This window comes from Musca vetustissima, unplaced genomic scaffold (assembly GCF_032173495.1).
Source record: "Musca vetustissima isolate MV318-11 ecotype Yass unplaced genomic scaffold, APGP_CSIRO_Mvet_v1 utg63505, whole genome shotgun sequence".
NCBI lineage: Eukaryota > Metazoa > Arthropoda > Insecta > Diptera > Muscidae > Musca > Musca vetustissima.
This window is the reverse complement of record NW_026876826.1, coordinates 168,432-187,982: the sequence shown is the minus strand read 5'-3', so window position 1 is coordinate 187,982 and position 19,551 is coordinate 168,432.

Here is a 19,551-nt window from a genome sequence, read left to right as displayed (position 1 = left end):
CATTTGGTGGGACTGGAAGGGGATTCGTTATTATGAGTAGGTTCCATATGGCCAAACGCTAAATTCTGGTCTCTACTGTCAACAACTGGACCGTTTGAAGATAACAATGTACCAGAAACGGTCAGAATTGGACAAGCGGAGAGGTACCGTGTTCCACAAGGACAACGCTAAGCCACACATATCTATAGTGATTTGCCAGAAACATCGGGAGGTTGGTTGTTCCACCAGGACAACGCTAAGCCATACATCTAAAGCTACTCGCCAGAAACTTCGGGAGCTTGGTTGGGAAGTTTTAATACGTCCGCCATATAGTCCGGACTTGGTACCAAGCGATTATCATATTTTTATTGCATTGTAAAATTTATTTAATAATATTGGTATCTATGGAAGATTGTAAAAATCGACTACTAAAGATTTTTCTAAATAGAGAGAGCAGGACTTCTGAGAGAGTTATTATGAAATTGCATTAAAAATGGCAACAAAACTGTGCATATTTGGCCAACAATTTTACATGGAGAATGGCTTTTTAAAAATGGTCGGTTATTATTTAGAGGTTAAACTGAAACAAGATTTTTCTGTGTAAAATAACAAAAATTAAGTAGTACAACGTAAATGTTTACTAGAGAAAAAATATTTGGAAAATATGTGAGGATAAAAAAGAGGAACTGTTGACCTCCAATCGATTAAGAGGATGCAAATATCGCGAAATATGGCCAGATTCGGAATATAGAAAGTTATAGTTCGGTGGTAGTGGTGTAGGATATCATATGATCGGCCTCGTCCGACTATACTGTTCCGTTCATTGGTTTTATCGTAGCAAAGTGTTTATACCCTCATAAGTCGTAAAGCTTAACTAATTTTTCTTTACCATCAACATATACGAACCATGTGGACCAAACAATACACCCCTTTTTTCTGGAAGTTGTTAGGATGATCTTCTAAAATCAAACTTATAATGAGCATAAATTGTTTGTGAACGGCGAGAAAGTCCATTCGTAAGCTAAATTTTTCAAAGCTTTATCTAAATATCCGTAGAAAAATTCCTTATGAGATTGCTATTCATATTGGGCTGAATAAAATATGAAATTAAACAAGTGAAAAAGAGTTGGATAGCCTCCACCATACATATACTGACAGGTACTTGAAAAAAATATAGGAAGCATACGAAAAAGTGTACCTATACCGGCATTTCTACATTCCGATTATAGTTCTAAATATTGGTCCTAGACCCCACACAGGGGCTAGGCCCCGGTTCATATATATATATATATTTAAAATTTTTGGTAGAGAGATTTGTTACCATATACGACTTCATAATACCAAATTGCAGCGAATTCGGTTGAAAAGCACACTCAAGAACCCCAAAATACCGAAAATTGGGGGGTATCCTTATATGGGGGCTATCCGAAAAAATGGAACTATATTTATAATTTTTCGTGGAGAGATTTGGTACCTATTAAGAACTCCAAATACTAAATTACAGCCAATTCGGTAGAAAAATGCGATCAAAACCCCAAAAATACTGAAAATTAGGAGGTACCGTTATATGGGTGCTACCAGAAAAAGTGGACCTATATTTATAATTTTTTGTGGAGACTTTTGGAACCCAATAAGAACTCAATGTACAACATTTCAGCGTATTCGGTTGAAAAACGTGCTCAAGAACCCCAAAATACCGAATATTGGGGGGTAATGTTATATGGGAGTTATGCCTAAACGTGTACCGATATATCCCATCTTCGAACTTGACCTGCCTTCGGATAAAAGACGACTCTATGCAAAATTTCATCTCCCTATCTCAATTCCTTCAGAAGATATCGTGATTACAACAGACGAACGGACATGGCTAGATCGTCTTAAAATTTTACCCTGATCAAGAATATATATACTTTATAGGGTCGGAAATGGATATTTCGATGAGTTACAAACGGAATGACAAAATTAATATACCCTCCATACTATGGTGGAGGGTATAAAAACTGAAATATTTCAATATTAAATATAAATTATGTCACGCTTAAAATTCTATAAACGAAATATTGACGCTATCGTGGCGTATAATTAATATACATTGAGGGGGGTTACGTATACGCTTAGATGTATCAACACAAAATGGTTTATTTTCAATAAGAGACTTTTTAAACTAAATTCAATTTTTAATTATTTAAAATTGTATATTCTATTGTATACATATTTAAAAAATAATAATTCGAATTCGAAAATATACCAATTTTCTTTAATAAAACAACCGACAACACAATAATAATCCTTTCCCCGCCCCAAAAGACTCAACTTTAATGGAAAGATAATAAACATCGTGTTTTTCAATATTATTCATATTTGATGAAGTAATAACGAATAACAAATGATAGTGGTAGTAGTAAATTAATTTGTTTATAAATACAGAAATTAACCATCAATTTTTGTAAAGACTGTTTTGGTTGGATGGGTGTTGATAGTGTTGTATACCCACACAAACACACATAAATATGCATATAAACAAAAGTAAATTATTTATTTACGACTTCCGTTGGATAATGACTGTCATAGTTTATGACCAATATATTTATGAGCATGTCTGTCGTCTCGGTATGTATGTATGTATTTAAACAATGTATGCATGCAGGCGGCAGCAGTGTATTTGATACGTATTAATTTGTTATTGATGTCAATGTTAATACTACCTCTTTTTTAATTACATTAAATAAAATCGTTGCTAATGTGGCAACATGTGTTAATTAGGATATAAACAAACACACTCACACAAACAATATCATTAAAGTGGCGATTATAGACAAACACACAAACTCATACACATTGAATATATAAATCGGATAATAGGTTAGCTATAGATTTGAGCCTATTGTCTTATCCTTACCCACACACTAATGCACAACGCACATCCATGCTACTAAATACAAATAGTGTTAATGGTATTACTTAAAAGCCACATACAAAATCTGTGATTAAATTATTGCGGATTCGTATGGCTGGAATCCGTGTAAATAATATAAACTAATTGATACGGATGTGTGTATGAATAACGTTAGAACATCCCACAAAGCTAATTTTCTTTAAATTAGCTATATCGTGTCTAGCTTAATATAACACAAAGGTTTCAGGGCACTGTTGTATATTGTAAATGCTGATTGCTTATGTGAAGCGAACATGTTTGATTCAAAATTTTCATATGAGTTTTAAATTGAAGATAAATGTTAAGGTCACATTTTAGTAAGAATATAATTGTATTTATTGTAAAAATTTCAGACGAATCCGATAGTTTTTTGAGCGCAAATGGGATAAAAGTTGAAAAGGACGATAAACACATACGAACATCGATTTCTTGTTCATGAGGACTCTATATAAAATGTAATGAACGACATTTTTGCAAAATGTTGGAATATCAAAAAAAAAAAAAAATAAGTCTTGTGGTTTTTAGTAAGCCAACAATCCAACAATGCCAACAATCGATAAAAACACTGTAACAGTAATGAAAATTGTGACAGCTACTTTTATTAAGCAAAAACAACGTGGCATCGCTCAAGAGCTGTTGAACATCGCAAACGACGATCCAATGGAAACATCCAGAGGAGTAAGTGCCGAAAAATCACGTAAAATACGTGAAAATGTGAAGGTTTTGTTAACTGTTTTCTTCGACTTCAATAACGTTGTGTATCGTGAATACTCGCCACCTTCTTGCGGAATAAAAAACTTATTCTTTGAAAATTGTCCACATAGATATACGTTTTGGTATGGCACCTTTATAGCAAATCAAGGGATGTTGCACTCGCTACAAAATATTAAGGTAAGATATGATTAGAATTGGATTCAAATTGGTTATGAACCCACCACAACTACCAGTGCACCGCGTTTCCACGATAGAAGGGTCTACGATCCGAAACGACCCGAGTCTTACTCAGACTGTCACCTCACCCCATTGTGAAAAAGCAATAGGGCTGCTACAACAACAACAAGTGCACAACCACAATGACTACTCAGAAAACTCCGGAGGGTCCACTTGCCACCACGACCACAGAATATCCTCAGCCGAGCACAGCCACAACAATGAAACCCGATTCCAATAAGCAAATCAGTTCCAAAGATCCTTGCCACAAAGAAGGCTTCTTCGGTGATCAAGATGGTTGTCAGCGATTCTTCAGATGCATTGACAATGGCAATGAGGGCTTCGAAAAACATTCCTTTAAGTGTGTCAAGGATACTGTTTGAGATGCTGAAATTAAAATGTCGTCAATGAGGTACTACAGAACAATCAGGTACAACAACCACCACCATAAAAAATATCTAACATCTAGAGTTGCGGGCTTGGAAGAAGATACCACCACTGGTATGACCACGACCTCGACAACACCCGTACCTAATTTACCAGTCGGCAAGGAATGTAAGGGAAAGGTTTTATGATGGATCCCGAGAATTATCAAAAATTATATCGTTGTTTGGAAAATCCGAATGGTAGTTATGAGAAGCATGAGTTCAAATGTGCCAAGAGTACGGTATGGAATGAAGATAAACAGGCATGTGGTTATAGGAAGAATGTTGAACGTTGTCGGGGTATCACAGAGGATCCAGAATCGGAGACCACTGTCATGGAATATGTGACAAGTACAATGGATGAAGATACCAACATATAAGCCGGAGATGACCAACACTAACACAGGTGACCGAGACCACTACAGCATATAAACCTACGACGACAACAACTACTCAGGTTGTGGAGGCCACGGCCACGTAGTTCGAATACGGAAACATCAACACAGAAGTCCACCAACAATCAAAGCACCAGTTCCCAAAATTCCAACAATAATTAATCTTCGAATTTTGAAAAAAAGACTCAAGGTTCGAATTCCAATCAACAATCATCATCGTCGTCCCTCAAAAATCAAAATAATCAATAGCTTCGACTAAATGTGAAGATGAGAACACATATATTCTCGAAAACTGTGCCAAATTCTATCGATGTCGCGATGATGGTAATGGTGGTCTGGAAAAGGTGACATTTACCTGTGAACCCGGCAAGATGATAAGGTGTGTGATTTGCCTACGGATTCTCAGCGGGAAAAATGTAAAATCACTGCGTGGAATTCTCAGCAAAGTTCATCAATCTCAAACAATAAATCGGGATATTCCAGCTCTAATCAGTCCAGTTCATCTTCAAGTTCCAATCAGTCAGGCTCACCCTCAAGCATCAATCAATCCTCTACAGAAAATAGCCAATTAGGCTCATCGTCAAACAATAATAAATCACAATCATCAACCTCAGGCGCCACTGCCAGTTCAAAACTTTTAAATTTTATTTCAAGCCAATAGAGTAAACGATTTGATACACATCGCAATATTTAATTAAACCTACATTAAATGGGAATATGTGGTCCCTGCTTCTGACATATGTGACCTGCTTCTGGCACCTCCCCACAGTTGAAAAAATCGTTGGTAAAAACATAGACCTTATATACAGTGAATGGTCTAAACATGACAGACCTTAATAATATTTATTACAACAGATTTAGTGCATGATGTGGGACTATAGAGTCTCTGACTGAATAAAAACAAGTAAGCCGCGGCCCAAATATTTTCTACATTCGTTACATCATGAGGTGAATATTTTTTTTTTTTTTAATTCAGGACCTTTATACGGACAGTATGTCATGGTAAGTTGTCTGCAATTACAGGCACTAGGGTTTCTCCGCCGATATATGCCAGCCTTCAAAACCTCGAAATCAAAACATAGACCGCACAGTTGTACCAGCCTCCTCAAAATATGGAATGGAATATGGACTTTTATATGAGGTATATCAAAACATGATTTTCTGCAGAGATGTCAGCCTTAAAAACATCGATATGCCAAATTAAATACCTTATGGTTCTTTGTTCAAAAATGCTGCTAAAACCCTCAAAATACCGAAATTTATGTGGTATCCGAAAATTTTTTCGAGGTTTTTCAAACGAAATGAAAAATTTAATATACCCCACACCTTTTGAGAGTGGGTAAAAATTCTTCAATTGTACACTTATTCCGTAGATCTCCGCAAACCATAGAATGAGGGTATATATTTGTCGGCAACGCCGACTGACACTTTATTCTTGTTGTTTTATAAGATTCGGTATTTTGAAGAATTTAACAGCATTTATCAAACGAAGTGCTTCTATTTTTTCCCTAATATACAGGACCACATCACATTTTACATGGATTGTTCCAGGCGTATTCTCCGACCAAATTGACTGAAATGTAGAATTCTGGATCTTCGTGGGTAAAGTTAAATTTTTTGACGTAGCCCCTATATATCCTCATTTTCTAGCTCGATAATCTATATATGGGCAATATTGCCAATTTTTTAACATAGCTGAAGCGGAGGTTTACCCCTTTACAACTCGGGAATTACTTAAGTATATGAAAAAAGTGAATAGTTTTGGGTTAATTGATCTGTCGTTGCAAACTGTTCATGATATTGACCTCCAAACTTAATTTGGGTGGAAGCTGTGTCTACTTTAATGTAAAAATATGTAAAAACACGTTAAGGCGAACCAGTTTTTTAATGTTCTCCATCGATTTGTGACTACGCCACTCATTTCACGATATTCGTGTCAAAGTAAAACTAGAAGCCAACAAAATGGGGACTAAGGCCCTTATGTATCATTTTTCAAAATTTTAACTGCATCTGCCGTTAAATGATGCCGACATTTTGAAGCTCGATTTTGTGTGTTTTTTGAATTTTACTTCTAGCTTTAATACGCAAACAGGAATTTCTAAAAATCGATTATAATATTATTGTAGTCGCGAATCTGCGTAATTTGATATGTATTTTGTGTATGTAGTATGGACAGCTTCAGAGTAATACTCATCCGATGGTGAAAATTTTGTGCGATCAAATTTCTAAAAAACCTATTTTTCGAGCCAAATTTTTAGATCTGTCAACTGAATGATATGGGTACCTGCGATCAGTAAGGTTTTTTACGTTTCGGATGAAATAAAATCTTCTTCGTGAAAATCCATCTGCTAGAACGGCGGGAACTGGCCTTCCAAAAACACGAAATTTGGTAAAAAAAATGTTTTTGAAAATACCGCGGATTTATTTGCGTTTTCTGTGGATCATTTCCGCTTCAATAAATGACCTCATTCGGATTTTGACCTTTTTCGAAAAGAGAACTTTAACAACTTCAGCCGAAAGAGAGATATACCCCATTTATCTCGAAAATAGTGTGAGCTGGCACATCCATGGATCGATGTATTTTTTTAGGGTACACACCGAAATCGGATGCGCGTTAATGGCATATGGAGTTTTCGGAAATTATTCGCGTTTTACGAGTTTTTGGGTACTTCAATGCAACGTGTGGCACATCAAATGAAATTTCGCAAAATATATATGGATTGGAAGATAAACTTCAGTACTTCCTGGAAACCGCATGGGCATCAAATGATATTGAGAATTACGCGATTTAGACGCAATTTAAAATGTATATATCATAATATTATTTTATTTTAAGATTTATTCCTATTTATAGAACCACAAGATTTATCAGAAGGATCTTGATATAATCCGCAAGGCGTGTACTTATACACAAAAAGTGATTATTTTTATATATGTCAATTTTTCGGCGAAATTCGGGTAAAATAGCAGAAAAATCCCAACATTTTTTTTACGAAATTTCTTGTATAAAATTAAAACAATAAATATGATGACATTATTTTTTCGAACCAAAAACGAATATTTTTCCTCAATATCTTGTTTTGTTGTCGCTGTGATTTGCAAACCGCTATACGGACTTGTGATATCATTTGATTCATCATGGTGTTTAGATTATGTATATATTTTTAAATTTATTTTTAAATGTGTGTATGTCATTAATATAATGAAAATATTGATGTAATCTCCTATAAGAATATATAAGAAGATATGTATCAACGTTTTTGGTCAATATAATAAACGGCGTAATTTTAAGATTTTTGCCAAAATTAAAATCTCGATAACTTTTGCGCGCATCAACCCAAAATTTGATCGCGAACGGTTTCGGAGTCAAAACATTTTTCTCTATATGTGTACCAAAAATCATTGATGTGCCACAAAAACAAAAAAGCTGATTTTTTGAAAATGGAATATTAAAAAATTGGCTATATTGCCCATATATGTACTTAGGACATATTCCCCATACATATACCTATCATTATTTCATATTAAATTATTTACATTTTAAAATTTTACCTCTTTAAAAAAAGTGTCGGCCAATTATTATTTGTGGCCATGTCACGTAGCCTTCAATGGGGGGCGAACATAGATAATATTTCATCTCAACATGTTAATCAAATATTAGCCAGAGGCTCTCTCTCTCTCTCTCTCTCTGCCTGGTATTAACAATAGTTTTTCATGTAAACATATTTATTACAATGTTTGCAAGTACCGAGAAACATGCCATGGACATAATTACCACAATAACAAAATGTATTTATTAATTGTTACAAATATTGATTAGCTGGTTAGACATTTGGAAATAATTCCACATTTAATCGATTATTAATGGTATGTGATTTATGGCACCATTATCGGTTAACACCTACCATAAACATTATTACGATTACCATTATCATTCAGTCAGCAATAATCATCATTATAACACATGATTGTTGTACATTGTTGTATTACAAAATAAAATTAAATAAATGCCATCATATCCTTGTCTGCTGTTTATATGCCTTGAAGGACAAACGAACATATTTATTATGGATTTATTCTCGACTTTTTGTAAAACGAAAGCGAGGCAACAAAACTGATTTAAAATTCTAAACTTGTTATTCTTCTGATGTACGTTTTTGTCTTTCAATTTGTACGGGGAGGAGGGATTGCGGGATATTAAATTTAAAAGAAAGGAAAGATAAGACAACAACCACACGGTCATAAGCAACAACAACAATAACAAGAAAATAAATGTTAATAACATGTGTTACGAATTAAAGTTGAAACGTTCATTCAACATGTGGTCATACCTAAAGGAAAGGAACGAAGACACACACATCAAATATCCCCCCACAAAAGAAAAACAAACACAATGTGACAAGGATAATGACAAGGACAGCTGGAACATAATGAAGGTGATGGGGTGGCCTATACGATATAGAGGGAAAAAAATAAGGATAATATTTAGCAAACATTATGTTTTGTTGATGTGGCCGTACCCTGTAATCAAAGTTAAACGATTCGTCGAATATTATGTAGGAGTTTGTAGTTGGTGGGAGGAGACAAAATAAACCCATATTTTAAACCATATGAATTTTTTTGGAAAAATTATTTAGTTGTGCTCACATACAGTGGTGTAAATAGAAATAAGGTCAGTTATTTTCACATCCTACGACATTGTCCTTTTATTCTTTAAAAAGTCACGCCTTGTAGGTGCTTGAAAAAAATCCGTACTTACTACTTACATAGCTGGCTTGTTACAGACCGGTTGTAAGCCGAGCTTACAAAAAAGATTTCCAAGCGCGTTGTTCTAGAGCGCATCTCTTCAAGTTTGAAAAACCATGTTCCGAGATGTTGTACTCTACTTGGTCTTTTCATCTAATTCGTGGCCTTCCCCTTCTGCGTGAACCATCAGTAGTCTCGCTTTTATCTTGTAAAGTGTGAGTTTGGTCTGCTTACTTAGATCATAGTATCATCTGTTGGCCATCATCACCGAATTTCAAAACTGATGTCATCAGTTTTAATTATGGCAGCACCAAGGTATATAAAATCTTTAACTACCTCGAAGTTGTAGTTCTCAAGTTCCACAGTTGGTCCGAGTCTACTGGACGTCGCGTTGATACCACAGCTTGGTCTTCTCGCCATTTACTGTCAGACCCATTTTGGCAGACTCCTTCTCAATTTGTTCAAAGGTAACTGGTACTGCTCTCAATGCTCGAACCATTATGTCGATGTCATCGGCGTAGGCGAGCAACATGTGTTATTTGGTTTACAGAGTGCATTTCTGTTCACTTTTGCCTCTCGTATGACCTATTCCAGAAGGATGTTTAAAAGATCACAAGACAAACTATCAACTTGTCTGAATCCTCGTTCGGTATTGAAGGGCTCCGATAGGTCCTTTCCGACTTTAACTGCTGTCCTTGTGCCACTTAAAGTTATTCTGCATAGCCGTATTAATATTGCAGGAATGCCGAACGCAGACATGGCTTTAAACACCTCTGAACGGATAGGGCTGTCAAATGCGGCTTTATAGTCGACGAATAGGTGGAATGTGTCGATGTTTTTTTCGTGGGTTTTTTCCCAGGATTTGGCGCAGAGTGAAAATCTGGTCAATGTGGATTTGCCAGGTCTGAAGGCGTATTGGTATGGTTCAATAATGTCATTGCCAATTGGCTTCAGTCGTTCACACAGCACACTGGATAACACTTTAGACGGATTAATTTTGCAGGAATTCCGAACGCTGACATGGCTTTAAACACTTCTGAACGGATAGGGCTGTCAAATGCGGCTTTATAGTCGACGAATAGGTGGAATGTGTCGATGTGTTTTCATGGGTCTTTTCCAGGATTTGGCGCAGAGTGAAAATCTGGTCAATGGCGGATTTGTCAGGTCTGAAGCCGCATTGGTGTAGTCGAATGATATCATTGACCATTGGCTTCAGTCGTTCACTCAGCACACTAGATAACACTTTATACGCGATGGTAAGAATACTAATTTCTATATAGTTGGCACATATCGTCTTGTCTCCTTTTTTTTGCACGGGACACAGGATTCTGAGGTTCCAATCATTGGGCATGCAGTCCTAACCAGCATCTGACCACCAGTCTTATGTAGTTCCGCTGGTAACCCATCGGCACCTGCTGTTTTATTATTCTTTATCCGATTGATTGCTACTATGACCTCATCTTGGCTAGGTGGTATACACTCTATACCGTCATCTATTATTGGTTCTGGGGTATCCTCTTCACCGCTACTATTTGATACCAGAAGTTTTTCAAAATGCTCCTTACAGATCCTCAACACGCTATCTGTATATGTCACCAGTTTTCCTTCTTCATCCCTACAGGATGATGTGCCTGCACCAAAACCTTCCATTCTGACTCCTGTACATCTCGATTTTCTCATGCTCACGTTTTTATGTTCTTTCTTCTTTTTTCTGAAAACACATTACGTGTTGCTACTGTCTGCAGGGTTGCCCTATACGCTGCGTTTTTCCCATCAGTAGCATTACGACACTCCTGGTCGTACCATGTGTTTCTTGGTGGTGGTTTTTGGTACCCAAGTGTTTCTTTTGCTGCAGTTTGTAGGGATTGGGCAATTCTTTGCCATTGTGTTTCTATACTATTATCGGGACAATAAGTGCTTTCGTCAAGCAGGTGGGTAAGTTGAGCGGAGTAGGCCTCGGTTACCTGTTGTGTTTGCAGCTTTTCGACGTCGAGTTTCGTATCCTTTGATGCACCTTTGTTGCAACATTAACACGAAAGCGAACCTTGGCTGCCAAAAGGTAGTGGTCCGAATCGATATTAGCTGCTCGAATCGATCGAACGTCTTAAACACTGGATGAATGCCTTCCGTCTATCACAACATGATTAGTTTGATTTCTCGTTGCTTGATCAGGAGAAATCCAAGTGGCCTTGTGTATATCTTGTAAAAATTATTCTCTAAAAACGTACGCCTTGTAGGTTCTTGAAAAAATTATTCTTTAAAGTTCCACGCCTTGTAGGTTCTTGAAAAAGTTATTCTTTAAAGTTCCACGCCTTGTAGGTTCTTGGAAAAGTTATTCCTTAAAGTTCCACGCCTTGTAGGTTCTTGAAAAAATTATTCTTTAAAATCGTACGCCTTGTAGGTTCTTGAAAAAAATATTCTTTAAAGTTCCACGCCTTGTAGGTTCTTGAAAAAAATATTCTTTAAAAATCCATATCTTGTCCTTATAAAAATGATTCCTTAAAAATCCTTGCCTAAAAGTATATTCACCACTGTATCTGGACACTGATGATTTAGTCTACACAACAACACCAACATATTGTCAAAGTGTTTAAGGCACGTTGCCATAATACATGAAAATATCCTGACAAAACTAAATGGAGGCCAGGGAGAGAGAGGGAAAAAACAAAAGAAATTTTTCTTTACATTGTTTTCGGACATGAAAAGAAGGGGGTGAGAGTTTAAATGTTTTATTGTTACTTTCGTTCTTCCCATGGTCTATCCAAAAAGGAACTTTTTGATAAAAGTTATGTGACATCAGGTGAAATTTGATTAGAGTCATAAGGACAAGGATTGAAAAAACGTGATGAAATTGTTTATTATGAATAAGAACGATATTATATGCGATTATGTAGGGTCTATTGAAACCCACACACATACACACATGCATACATACACAGAAACGTTCCCATAGAATGAAACCCAAAATATTTTCCACACAACTGAGGCTAGTACCTAGTCCGTTCTGCAGAAGTGATTCAAAACATTTGTATGGGTTACACACACACATGCACGCACGTTGTTGGGGAAAAAAGTATCAGAAACGTGCCACATGATATGCATGAAAGACGAATAACTTTCAGGCATTAGAGTAACAACAAACAAAAGGTCTGGATATGAAAGATTTAAATGTTTCTTTTGTCATTGCGTAAACGTTCCGTGTGTCCCTTTTTGTTTTGTTGTTTTTTCGATTGGGAGAGGGTGGACATTTGTGTTGTGTTCTACCCCTTTTGCTGTCACAAGACAAAATAACTTATTCAAAGAAAAGTTGTACAATTATGAAGACATTAAATGCCTTAACATAAAATCATTATGTGTCATAATTACTCTATCAAAGTTTTCATATTAACATTTTAAGTTAAAATGTCTTGGGGAAGGAGGGGAAACATTCGTGAGTAATGGAATATTTAAGATATGAGTGTAATTTTTGTATTAATGCATAACAGTTGATATCATTTTTTTTTTTAATTAGAATGCATATAGGACTTATTTGGTTCTTAAAAAATCGACGACTGTGTTGGTCGTTGAAAAAATATTCTTTAAAAAATCCACGCCTGAGCTGGTCGTTGAAAAAATATTCTTTAAAAAACCCACGCCTGTGTTGGTCGTTGAAAAAATATTCTTTAAAAAATCCACGCCTGTGTTGGTCGTTGAAAAAATATTCTTTAAAAAATCTACGCCTGTGTTGGTCGTTGAAAAAATATTCTTTAAAAAATCCACGCCTGTGTTGGTCGTTGAAAAAATATTGTTTAAAAAATCCACGCCTGTGTTGGTCGTTGAAAAAATATTCTTTAAAAAATCCACACTGTGTTGGTCGTTCAAAAAATATTCTTTAAAAACTCCAGGCATGTGTAGGTCGTTCAAAAAATATTCTTTAAAAAATCCAGGCCTGTGTTGGTCGTTCAAAAAATATTCTTTAAAAAATCCACGCTTGTGTTGGTCGCTGAAAAAATATTCTTTAAAAAAATCCACGCCTGTGTTGGTAGTTGACAAAATTTTTTTAAAAAATCCACGCCTGTGCTGGTCGTTGAAAAAAAATTCTTTAAAAAATCCACGCCTGTGTTGGTCGTTGAAAAAATATTCTTTAAAAAATCCACGCCTGTGTTGGACGTTAAAAAAATATCCTTTAAAAAATCCAAGCCTGTGTTGGTCGTTGAAAAAATAAAAAATCCACGCCTTTCCAGGACTTTAAAAATATATTTTTATCAAATCTACCTTCTTAGCTGGCTTGTGACAGAACTTTCGTTCCATAAGCCGAGCTTAGAAAAGATTTCCAGGCGCGTCGGTCTTTTGCGTAGTTTTTCCAATTTGAAAGACCATTTTCGGCGATGTTGTCTTCGACTTGATCTTTCCAACGTATTCTTGGCCTTCCCCTTCTGCGTGAACCATCAGGTGGTTCGCTTTTATATGCTTCTGGGCTGGGGCGTCTTCATCCATTCTCACAACATGACCTAGCCAACGTAGTCGTTGTAGCTCAATACGTCCAACAATGTTGATGTGCGAGAAAAGCTGGTACAACTCATGGTTCATTTGACGGCGAAATTCACCGTCAACGCAGATCGGCCCATAGTTCTTTCGGAGAATTTTTCTCTCAAACACTCCAAGAGCTGCCTCATCTGCTTGCGTAAGTACCCATGCTTCAGACCCATATAATAGCACGGATAGTACGGATAGTTGCTTTTGAGTTGCTTACTCAGACCGTAGTAGCATCTTTAGGCCAACACTATTGACCCACTTTGGCAAACTCCTTTTCAATTTGTTCAAAGGTGGCTGTTACCGCTCGCCATGTTCGACCCATTATATCGATGTCATCGGCATAGGCGAGTAGCATGTATTGTTTGGTGTACAGAGTGCCATTTCTGTTCACCTTTGCCTCTCGTATGACCTTTTCCAGCAGGATGTTAAAAAGGTCACACGACAAACTGTCACCTTTTCTGAATCCTCGTTCGGTATTGAAGGGCTCCGAGAGGTCCTTTCTGACTTTAACTGCTGATCTTGTGTCAGTTAAAGTTATCCTGCATAGCCGTATTAATTTTGCAGGAACGCCAAGCGCAGACATGGCTGTCAAATGCGGCTTTATAGTCGAGGAATAGGTGGAATATGTCGATGTGTTTTTCGTGGGTTTTTTCCAGGATTTGGCCAGAGTGAAAATCTGGTAAATGGTGGATTTGCCAGGTCTGAAGTCACATTGGTATGGTCCAATAATGTCATTGACCATTGGCTTCAGTCGTTCACACAGTACGCTGGATAGCACTTTATATGCGATGGGAAGGAGACTTTTTTGTGCACGGGACACAGGATGCTGAGGTTCCAATCATTGGGCATGCATTCTTCTAGCCATATTGTACTAATCAGCTGGTGCATGCTCCTTACCAGCATCTGACCACCCGCCTTGAATAGTTCGGCTTGTAACCCATCGGCACCTGCTGCTTTATTATTCTTCAGCCGATTGATTGCTATTGTGACTTCATCTTGGCTTGGTGGTATACACTCCATACCGTCATATATTGTCGGTTCTGGGGTATCCACTTCACTGCTTCTATTTAATACCAGAAGTTTTTCAGAATGCTCCTTCCAGATCCTCAGCACGCTGTCTGTATTTGTCACCTGGTTTCCTTCTAATCCACTTCACTGCTCCTATTTAATACCAGAAGTTTTTCAAAATGCTCCTTCCAGATCCTCAGAACGCTGTCTGTACTTGTCACCAGGTTTCCTTCTTTATCTCTACAGAAGGATGTGCCTTCACCAAAGCCTTCGGTTTGGTGTTTTACCCGTTGGTAGAATTTTCGGACTTCATTCTGACTCCTTTACATCTCGATTTGCTCAAGCTCATGTTTTTCTTGTTCTTTCTTCTTTATTCTGAAAATACGTTTCTCCTCTCTTCTTTTCTCCCGATGGTTCTCCATCGCTTTACGTGTTGCTACTGTCCGCAGGGTTGCCCTATACGCTGCGTTTTTCATATCAGTAGCATTACGACACTCCTGATCGTACCACGGATTTCTTGATGGTGGTCTTTGGTATCCAAGTGTTGCTTTGGTGCAGTTTGTAGGGAGTGGGCAATTCTCTGCCATTGTGCTTCTATATTATTATCGGGTCAAGCAGTTGGGTAAGTTTAGCGCAGTTGTATTTGCAGCAATTCGACGTCAAATTTCTGTGTTATGGTCCGAATCGATATTCGCTCTCCGGATCGATCGGACGTCTAAAACACTGGATGAATGCCTTCCGTCTTTAACAACATGATCGATTTGATTTCTCGTAGTTCGATCGGGAGAAATCCAAGTGGTCTTCTGTATATCGAGATGCTTGAATCTGGTGTTGCTAAATACAATGTTTTTTGCTGCCGCGAAGTCAATCAACATCATGCCGTTGTCTGATGTTTCTTCATGGAGGCTATATTTTCTGACGGTGGGGCAAAATATATTTTCCCTTCCGATTTGCATTAAAATCTCTTAGCAGAATTTTAATGTCATGGCCAGGGCAACGATCATATGCTGTTTCTAGGCGCTCGTAAAATATGTCTTTAGTCTGTTCATCTTTATCTGAGACTGATGTAGAAGAACTTCGCTTTTATACGGATTATAGCAATTCGCTCATCTACTGGAGTGAATCTGGAGACGAGGTCTTTTATTCTCCTGTTAAGCATAAATCCTCAGCCAAATTCATGTCTCGTTTCATTGCAGCTTAATACAGGGCGAAATCAACTGATTTACTTACGCCAGTCCCTTTCCATCGCATTTCCTGTAAGACAATAATATCGGCTTTGTACTTCCTGAGTACATCCGCCAAAGCGAACACTGCGCCTGTTCTGTACAACGTGCGCACATTACAAGTGCAGATTCGCAGATCGTAGTCCTTTATACGTTTGCGGGGGTCGTCAACATTAGGGGGGTTTGGTTTTCTTTTTCTTTGCTTTTTCATAGTAGGTTGGGTTTTCCGACGCCTCAACCCATTTTTTATAGTTCTTATGGGAGAACTCGCGGCACATATTAGCTCACTATTTCATCGGGTGATGAAAATAGCTCCCCAGGAGGCACCGCGGGAAGGTCAGTGTCCACAATTGAGATGAAAGAGCCACCAAGATAAGCCTGGACTTCGCCATGTTAAAGCCAATCACAGCCGTTGCTTGGTATCTATCATCCCCTACGCCACAAATCTATGCCTCTAAATTTCAACATTCATGTAGCCTTTAGTGACATTATGGCCTTGGACAATATTTATCTCTTTGCAATGATGTGATCAATGATGAAAATGTCCAGAAAAATGAAACAACCACAACACAATGGGCGGCAGTGGACAAAAGAGGGTAGCAGCAACAAAAATGCAAGTGAATCCAATAAACAGAATTAGAAGTTCTGATAAAAGAAAAGGATTTTCAAAAAATTTCCATGAAACAATACTTGATGATGAGAAAGTGCAGCAAACAATGGACATACCTCTGTTAGGGTATGTGTGTGTAATGTAATATATGGCAATATGCCTCCTGCAATCATGTAGACGAAATTGTTTAGAGGAGTATCTCTCACACTGTCTGATTCTCCTAAAACAAAAAACCCCACATGATGCATTTAATGATAATAATGCTTCATACTGTGCCTAACACTACAACCATTCCCATACATTCCCGACACTCACAACCCACACATACCAGCAAACCAACAGAGAGATTGTCCTTCTGACGACGACAACAACAAAGGGTTTGTTGTGCAGCAGCATGGCACAGCAACATAATGAAATGCATGAGACGATGACACCACATGGGATTTAAAATTGCCTCTAATGGAGTGTATGAAATATTCATTAGAGACGACTATACGGGTCTTCGGTTTGGGCAACAAACATTTTTTCAAACTTATGATACTACGACAATGCCATAGTGCTGTTCTGCTGGTGTTGGTGCAAGTGAAAAATGGTTGTTATTTTTCAGAAAATTGTTGTGTTACATTTACTGACTTGAGAGTCTCACGACATGGCAGGCGGCATGACATTACCGGGTCTTCTGATCTTCTCTCCTGTCCTCTCTGGTGATGCAAGGCTATATGTGACTATATCTCGTATGGTGGCCTTGGTAACCAAAAGGCTGGACGTAAAAAGGCTTTTGGCTATGCCACAATATCAAAAGTTTACCAAAAAGCAAAGAAAAAACAACAAGAACAACAAATATCCATCTTATTGCCCGGGCATGTGAGTGAGTGAGTGAATGCACACAGAATGCGGCAAACAAAACAAGTAACAGAGTCTTTGCATTACTAACAAGTAACGACAACAACGAACGACAGTAACAACAACAATAGTTGTAAAGCAACTCCCATTGTTTGGCCAAATGTCCTTCGAGGTATAGGGGCGGCCTGTCGGCTAGATGTCTTTGTAATGTCATGGTTGTCCTTATTGTGGTTGTTGTTGTTGCTATTGCAAATGAATTTCTTAAGTGAACAGATGTGATAATTAATAGAGCATTGCTGTTGATATTATCACAAAAAAAGAGAAAATAGTTATTAGAGAAAGCAAGTGAGCAAATTGGGGTGGCAGTTGATGTGTGACGGAATCTTTTGTAGGCCACAAAAGATAGTATATAATTTAAATAAAAATTATGTTTTAAAATTTATTACAATTTTGGTAAAATTGGTTAGTACAAGCTTGTGTAGTTTGGCGCAATGTTACCAACAAAATGTGTGTTGGATTGACACAAGGTTTAGCACAGGAAGCTGGATGGAGTCGGAAGAGGCTAAAAACAAACGCCTCGAATTAGATAATCAAATTCGTGAACTTGACTTTATAATTCGATGAATTTGTTTTTAGCCTCTTCAACCTTTGCCTGCAACGACTGTATTTTTTCTATAAGGCTACCATTGGCTTCTTCCGTTGATTATAGACCAACTTCTAGCTCCCTGTTTTGTATGGGATATCTGCCACAAGCTTCGATGACCTAAGCTTTTATAATACTTTAAAAACCATATACCCAAATATTGGGTATAAATACATTATATGGCGAACCACGTGACCAGTGTTGCCAATTTAGCACTTTTAGTGCTAGATTTAGCACTTTTTAAACTCGTTTAGCACCAAAAAAATTGATCTAGCACCTAGCATATTTTTTAGCATTTTTATCTGTGAACATGAAAAAATGCCCGATTACACCATCTGGTGTGTATTAAATTTGTCTTAAAAAATGGTCGGGTATTTATTTGGGAATATGAAAAACCAAATTAAGCGGCATCGTTGTATGGGAGCTATTTAAAAACCATGAACTTTAATTGAAAACTTTCTGGACACAATGTTTTTATTCACCGGGAATCAAATCCCAAATTATCCATTTATTTGGGGGATATGTCCAAACATAGACCTTCGTAGAAAATTGTTCGTCTATATGTTAAAGAACCAAAGAATGCTAACAAAAACTTCAAAATACCAAAAATGGGGCGATACTGTTATGTGACGGCAAACCTTGACCTAATGTGCCTCTGGGGGCTACCCCGAAGCATGGACCAACATTAATAATTCTTGGTAGCAAGATTTTTTACCCAATGTGAACCCAAAATATTAGAATTCGTTGTATAACGTGGACTACCCTAAAAAGTTGACCAACATTGACAATTTTGGGAGGAATATTTTCTACAGGGAGAACCGAAATTACGAAATTAATTTGAAAAACTTGCCCAAAGCTTAAAAATATCAAATATTGGAAGGTACCGTTATATGGGGCTACCCTAAAAAGGACCAATGTATCTCATTCCGTAATATAAAATGCTCTGTGTTCGATATTGGCTAAATCGACATAGAATTTTATAAATGGGGTCCTATACATTTTTTTAGCACTTTTATTTGGCACTTTATAAAAATGTTTGACACTTTGTAGCTTTTTTAAACAAAATCTAGCATTTTTAATCATCAAAGATATGGCAACACTGCATAGGCGGCCCAAATTTGGACCACATGTTTTTAATAGCAAAACGAATACTGGTATGGATTTAAGGTAAATGTTGGCTATTAGACACATTTTACAATTAAATTGGCTGTAATTAGGCACGGAGAGGTCTCTAAGGGTACCAAATATCCACGCAGAAATTTATCAACATAGGTCTATGTTTTCTGGTAGGTATTTACC